The 7673-nt window shown below is 43.9% G+C and overlaps 1 pseudogene; it reads right to left on the bottom strand.

The window, feature by feature from the left end:
* Positions 1-5439: 5439 nt before the first annotated feature.
* LOC147447116 (AAA-ATPase At4g25835 pseudogene) lies at positions 5440-7360 on the bottom strand (annotated as a pseudogene).
* Between the last annotated feature and the right edge of the window lie 313 nt (positions 7361-7673).

Genomic DNA, 7673 nt, shown 5'->3' with positions numbered 1-7673 from the left:
CTCTTGTAGTGGATGATAATTTTTTTTGGTGGCATAACATTGTCCAATCAACCATATTGAACATAATACATCCAAAACTGAGATGCAAAATCGACAAAAGTGAACAAACATGAATTGATAAAAGCATAGTATAATGAACATGGGAAAAAAAACTTGAACACATTGATTGATTTTTAACTTGGATCAAAATGTACGAGTTACATTACAATTGCCATTATGAAAACATGTAGAACTAAATTACATTTTTGTGAATCATTTACAAAGTTGACGTATACATGTCATCTCCTAATACATGCTATATAGAAGTAAGACTAGTGCTAGCTAGGGCTAGTACGTTTCATAGCGTGCCAACGACGTATCTGTCGGATTCTGCAAAAAAAACCATTAGGAATTTTTATCAGTATAAACATACAAATATAAAACAATCCAACAACTTATTATTAAAATACAACAAATTTCACCGCATAAAGTTAAGTGATTACCAAGCTGGATCGAGAGCTTACAATGTCCACAAGGACGTTTAAGCCCTTTTTTCTTGCATACTCGCGCTCGTACGGTGTGGGATCACGTCCAGTCATCCACTGTTCAGGACATACAAAGAAAACGTTATGTTAAAATTTAAGATTACAAGTATCCAAAACTACCAAACCTAGAGAAATGCATAATAATTACAAAGTCGGCCTCAAATGATGCCCATTAATTGCTCCCCAAGTGGTGCGAGCTCGCTGCCTCTCCTCGCGCGCTTTGGCCACCTCCCTTTGTTGCTTCCACTTGTTGAGATTCTAGCGTGCTTTTCATTATGCTATCTTCGAATCTTATTTAGTCAGCCAAGCTGGTCTGCTCCACCCATGCTTTATTGCTTTTTGCACTTTGAAGAACTTGTGCTTGCAGTACTCACGCATCCACATCCTCATTAAGTCTTCATTGAAGCGGTCTTCCCAATTTGCCATGGGAAACTCATCATGTAGCATATTGATGACTCTGTCTTTCAATTCATTGGGCATTTTACTCTAGTTGTTTAATCGAGTCTTTAATATGTAGTGTCAAAAACCCGAGAGCATAGGCCGCTCATACGTGAATCACCTTCTTGCCATCCTCATGCAAGATCAAGTTGCCACTGAAGTTGATTGAGTATGGCAAGCCCTCTCATCTTTTGCGGTTGAACCTAGGTGCCATTGCAGGCGTCTCGACAGGGGTGGCATCTCGATAGGGGTCATGGCTTGTAGGTGTCTCCAAGAGAGTTTGGGCTCCGAAGCGAGGAGTGTCGAGTGAGGTGAATCCGGAAGGAGTAGCAAGTGGTGTGTAGCCAAGAGTGGCCAATGGTCGTGCCAAAGATGGAGTAGAGGGCGATGCCGTGGCTAGTGTGGGGGTGAACAAAGAAGAGAGAGGTAAGGAGCCTTGATGACTACGAGGCGGTATGGAAGCACCAATGGTGCCTCCTCCATAGCAGTAGTCGCCTCCACCGCTACAGCATCGCTACCTAGAGGAGTATGTACTCCTTCAATTCGACATCGAGCTCTCGGAGCACGCTGATTACTACGAAGCAAACAGAGACTCCAAAGGAGTGGAACAACACGCATGTGAGTCGGAGTCGTGGTGGGTGTCGTACGACCTCCTCTTCTCGGGGTCCAAGGAAGCGCAAAAGTCATTTGGATCCATACCCGTATTTAAAAAAACACACAATTGAAGTTAAAATATTTTAAAACGCATTGGAAGTTAAATTAAAACATGTTAATGATAAAAGGAGAAGTAAATCTGAACCAATTACAATTTTATTCACACTTTAGGTTTTGCAAGTTTAGTACACACAGACAGGAGGGGACAAAACTGCTCAAATACAATTTCTATAACAAAAGGGAGAAAAATTGATCAGATACAATGTCTATGACTTCAGAAACGACTTTCCCTCGAGTCGTTTGTGCATGTGCATTTTTTCGAAGGCTAAGAGAAGTAGTAACCGAAGCTTTAATCTCTATCCATCTCTACCCTCTCTATACATTAGAGAGAGAGAGAGAGAGAGAGAGAGAGAGAGAGAGAGAGAGAGAGAGAGGAAATGGGTAGATATAGACAGAGGTAGAAACGGTGCAAACTTCGAAAATGGCTTGTTCGCAAGCCGTTTGCGCATGTGAGCTTGCAAGTAGCTTGCATGTAGCTTCCATGGGTTTCGGTATGTAGTCGTTTGCAAGCTCACATACGCAAATGACTCGTGGAAAAGTCAATTTTGAAGTTCGCTACGTTTTTTTGGGATGCCAAAAACGCTATGTATCAAATGTCAGCAAAGAAGCTACGTGGCTTACTCATCTAGTGGAAGATTAGTGCATTAATTCAAAAGTTATAGTTTTGTATTGTGAAAGTTAGGGTGCTATCAAGGTAGCAAAAAATTCAGGGTTTTATCCATATAAAAAGAACATTGATGTAAGGTAATTCTTCATTTGTGAGAAGCTTTCAGACGACGGCATTGAGAGATGAAGTCAATTTTTACAAAAAATGACAATCCTATTTATTGATGGCAAATAATTGTCCAAGAAGGGTGACTGCTCACGTCATAGAATCCTACTCTAACATTCTGATGAGCTTGAACCACATATCGTTGGCAGTCTTTAAAGTCAATATTGACTGGAGAAATTTCCTTTGTAAGAGATTCCGCAAATGGCCAATCAACACACTGATACTCGTCATGTTGAAGGTAGGTGTCCCTGTTATTGGGATATCCCTTGTAGGACATGGCTTTGAGCCGCCAACTATGTCACATAAGTCTTTCTGCGTGAACCAGAGTCGCATAATCAAGTTCCAATGGGTGTAGTTATCGTCGTTGAATTTGTCATTGGTGCTGGAGCAAGGGGGGGTCATGTTGAAGTTCCTAGATCTGGATTAAGTGATTCCTTCTTGCACTCCAAAAAGGTGGCCGCAAAGTCCAAGCCGCTTGAAAACAGTTTCGAGGCTCTTGCAAGCCGCCTTCCCAAAGTCGATCCAAAGTTTGTTGCCCTTCACGAACAAGCCAATCAAGAGGAAACAAGGTTCCTTCGGTTGCCTTCTCTAAGCTTCACTCTAAAGCAACTGAGGGTGCCTTTGTAGATTGAGTCAACAAAAGAGGAAAAATAGAAAATAGGGGGGTGTAGGCCCTCAACTTTAGGTGCCATGGGGTCTCAACCATGGGATCAATGGCTCTTGTGCAAAATCAAGGGCGCTCGCAGATCTCGACCGTCGATGCGTAAAAACTAAACTCGAGATCCCGAGTTTACCTTTTATGCTGGGGTCCACAAAAACTAAACTTGGGATCCCGAATTTAATTTTTATTTCGAAATCTATTGTTTTAAGATTAAGTTTATGAAAAAACACATCTATTTCAAGAAAGCGCACACAAGCGTGTTGGTTAAGGCCCAAAACTCTTAAGCTAGTGGTGATGAGGGTTCAAATCCCGACTAGAGAAGCATGAGCATCCCGAGATTAGGCCCCGCTTGGCCTAAACTCGAGATCCCGAGTTTAGTTTTTAGCAGATCGATGGTCCAAATTGATCTTTCACTTGGGACCATTGATCCCATGGTTGGGACCCAATGAAATTGATCTTTCACTTGGGACCATTGACCCCATGGTTGGGTGGGCGGCCGGGCGGGGGACGCAGCAGCGTTTTAAAATGTTGTCTACACACCAAGGGAAAAAAGTTAAAACGTCGTCGCTGTCGTCATCAAGGTGAAGCCCCAGATGGCGTATCAAAACGCTATGGGAAGAGCACCAACGCAAGGGGCCTTTTAGAACGCAAGGCCGGAAGGGGGCACGGGGGGGGGGGGGGGGGGGGGGGGGGGGTTTGCAGTGTTAAGCGTTTCAAAACGCAAACGTAGCACTAGAGAAACTCCGATAGGTTCCAGAATGCAGCATTTTAAAACGCCGGTTTGCAGAGAGGTGATGGGAATGGCACTGCCAACAGAGAAGTAGTTGACGGTTCGATTCTCTTCAAAAGTTCTCCACAGTGCACGTGCTCCACCAACCATGCCAAAGTTGACGAGACGGAAGCGTAAAGACCAAGGGGGGAGAGAGAGAGAGAGAGAGAGAGAGAGAGAGAGAGAGAGAGAGATCTGAATCAACTGATATATGATACAATGGGAGCAATGGGTGCTATATATACTCACCTTAGTAAATTGCCCTACCGGACTTTGATAGATAAGTGAAATAAATACCTAAAGCCAAAATAAATATGGGGGATCACATTGGGCAATTCACTTTATCAAATGCTACAGGCTCACTTTCTAAAGTTCATTACACTGTATATGCTCATCAAGAGCTTTGGGCACACTAGCAAAGATTAATGATGTCTCGATTAATGAAGCCATAGTTTTTATTGCGATGATTGTCAAGTAGCATGGCCAAGAAGGCATATTGCAGCAATGGAAGTACGTGAGACCCGAGCTCTCGACTCACACTTTCACCCCAAAAATGAAGAATCAACCAGCCTTGGCAATGAATAACTGATATATGATACAATGGGAGCAATGGGTGCTATATATACTCACCTTAGTAAATTGCCCTACCGGACTTTGATAGATAAGTGAAATAAATACCTAAAGCCAAAATAAATATGGGGGATCACATTGGGCAATTCACTTTATCAAATGCTACAGGCTCACTTTCTAAAGTTCATTACACTGTATATGCTCATCAAGAGCTTTGGGCACACTAGCAAAGATTAATGATGTCTCGATTAATGAAGCCAGAGTTTTTATTGCGATGATTGTCAAGTAGCATGGCCAAGAAGGCATATTGTAGCAATGGAAGTACGTGAGACCCGAGCTCTCGACTCACACTTTCACCCCAAAAATGAAGAATCAACCAGCCTTGGCAATGAATAACTGATATATGATACAATGGGAGCAATGGGTGCTATATATACTCACCTTAGTAAATTGCCCTACCGGACTTTGATAGATAAGTGAAATAAATACCTAAAGCCAAAATAAATATGGGGGATCACATTGGGCAATTCACTTTATCAAATGCTACAGGCTCACTTTCTAAAGTTCATTACACTGTATATGCTGATCAAGAGCTTTGGGCACACTAGCAAAGATTAATGATGTCTCGATTAATGAAGCTAGAGTTTTTATTGCGATGATTGTCAAGTAGCATGGCCAAGAAGGCATATTGTAGCAATGGAAGTACGTGAGACCCGAGCTCTCGACTCACACTTTCACCCCAAAAATGAAGAATCAACCAGCCTTGGCAATGAATAACTGATATATGATACAATGGGAGCAATGGGTGCTATATATACTCACCTTAGTAAATTGCCCTACCGGACTTTGATAGATAAGTGAAATAAATACCTAAAGCCAAAATAAATATGGGGGATCACATTGGGCAATTCACTTTATCAAATGCTACAGGCTCACTTTCTAAAGTTCATTACACTGTATATGCTGATCAAGAGCTTTGGGCACGCTAGCAAAGATTAATGATGTCTCGATTAATGAAGCCAGAGTTTTTATTGCGATGATTGTCAAGTAGCATGGCCAAGAAGGCATATTGCAGCAATGGAAGTACCGCGTGAGACCCGAGCTCTCGACTCACACTTTCACCCCAAAAATGAAGGATGCAAAATAAGTCAGAATTATTAGCATATATGGTTAACCCTGTTGCAGGTTACATCCAATATATACATGTTTGCTGAGAAGAGTCAGGGAACTCCTCTTCACTCGAAAATTGTAAGCTGCCAACCCATTTGTGTGTTTTCATATTTACAAAAGCACACACCGTCTGTATGCTTGTTGCCTACTAATCCACCTGCACCTTGCAGCTCCTCATGCTCTCAAGAATCAAGAGAGTGCAGCGTTTCCGCCGAGACTTCGACCTCTTAATCACCCCGCTTTGCAGGATTCCTCCATTGCATTTTTCATTCCCATTTGCCACCTGATCGACTCCAGACTTAATTATGCTTGGCTTACCTAATGTGATCAAAGCATTCATGACATGCTTCAATGCTGCATCCGCGTCACTTTGATTGCTGATCAGGATCTCGGCCATGGCTGCCGGAGTGATTTGGTGAGGCGTATGCGTCATGAGGTTGTTGACCTCTGCGTAGAGCTCATGATCCTCAATGCCTAGGTAGCTTGATGCCAACTTCTTGAAGGCTTCAAATGTACAATATGAGAGCAATATGTGCATGTCCATGCGCCCTGGCCGCAAGAGGGCAGGGTCAAGCCTATCCTTATGATTGGTGGTGAAAATGAAGATCCTCTCTTCTCCACAACATGACCATAATCCATCAGTGAAATTGAGGAGCCCCGAAAGCGTAAGCCTACTGCTTGCGTGTATTAGGGCTGGATTGGCTTCTGGATTGAGTTTTGCATCATTCTCGACCGCACTATTTGTTGATGAATCCGTGCGGTCAGGAAGCTGCACCGTGCAATCGATGTCCTCAATGACAATTATAGATTTGCGTGCAGTTTGCATGAGAAGAGATTTGAGCTCTCCATTGTCCAAAACCTTGCTGAGCTCAAGATCATAGATGTCGAATTGAAGATAATTTGCAATGGCAGCGATCATGCTCGACTTGCCTGTGCCAGGAGGGCCATAGAGGAGGTATCCGCGTTTCCAAGCACGCCCATTACGATGGTAAAATTCTTCACCATTAGCATACGCATCGAGGTCAGCTTTGATGCGGTTGGCAAGGTCGGTGGGGAGGGCGAGAGTGTTGAATGTGGAGGGATGGTTGAAAGGGATTTCTTCCCACCCACGGAAGTTGTTGGTGTATAGGTGGCGGTGTGCGTTGCGATGTTCGATCTCGGAAGCGAGCTTGGAGATGTGGTCCAAGTAACCAGGAATGATGATGCTTCTATCTGGCTTGAGAAATTTGAGAATGAAGCTTCTCTTTTCATCACCAGACATAATATGGTTGCCACCACCTCCCCCTTCCTTTTCTCTGCAGGTATGAGTCCACCATACGCGTGCCCCACCGAAGCTATCCTCAAGGGTCTCTTTATCAGGCAAGCTGAAAGTGATGCTGCTATCCTCATTGGATCGAAACACCTTGAGCCGCATATGCGAATCTATTGCGGAGCGTAGAGAGCTGAGGTAGACTCCCGATTGCCTGTAAAACAGGTTGTAGACGTTGCGACTGGGACCGGCCCTCTCCTCTACCTCTACCAGGACATGTGGGTCTGCTGAATGGAAAAGCTTGTCCCACAGCTTCTCTAAGCCGCGGTCCAGCCATCGCCGTAAACTGACAGGCAGAAATGTCTGCACAAGGGCAAGGACACCCATGAATGAGCAGAGGCTGGAGACCAAGCTGTCCATGATCATGTGTGTGGAATCACCAAAACGCTTTTGCAGGTTTCCTTTTGATCCATCGCGGAAAGGAGCATCCCGATCCCCACTTTGTAACAACACCCACTATGTCACGGCACACCTGTGTGTGTGTGTGTGTGTGTGTGTGAGAGAGAGAGAGAGAGAGAGAGAGAGAGAGAGGGGGCCCTAAGATGATGGTGCAGCATGTCTAGCTCAAGTGGCTAGTTTCACATCCTCACTTCGCTCTCAATCAAAAAGCTCATATGATTGCGCAATGAAACCATTCGATTCTATGCTTTCGGTGCAGGTAGGCTAGTACTGCATCCATTCACTGACACGCAGCTGGACTCTTGGTGTTCGAACTTGGATACGTTCTGAAAGAGATGAGAATTGAC

This window comes from Adiantum capillus-veneris, chromosome 11 (genome assembly GCF_014529385.1).
Source record: "Adiantum capillus-veneris isolate H3 chromosome 11, ASM1452938v2, whole genome shotgun sequence".
Taxonomy (NCBI): Eukaryota; Viridiplantae; Streptophyta; class Polypodiopsida; order Polypodiales; family Pteridaceae; genus Adiantum; species Adiantum capillus-veneris.
This window is presented reverse-complemented; position numbering and strand designations above follow the sequence as displayed.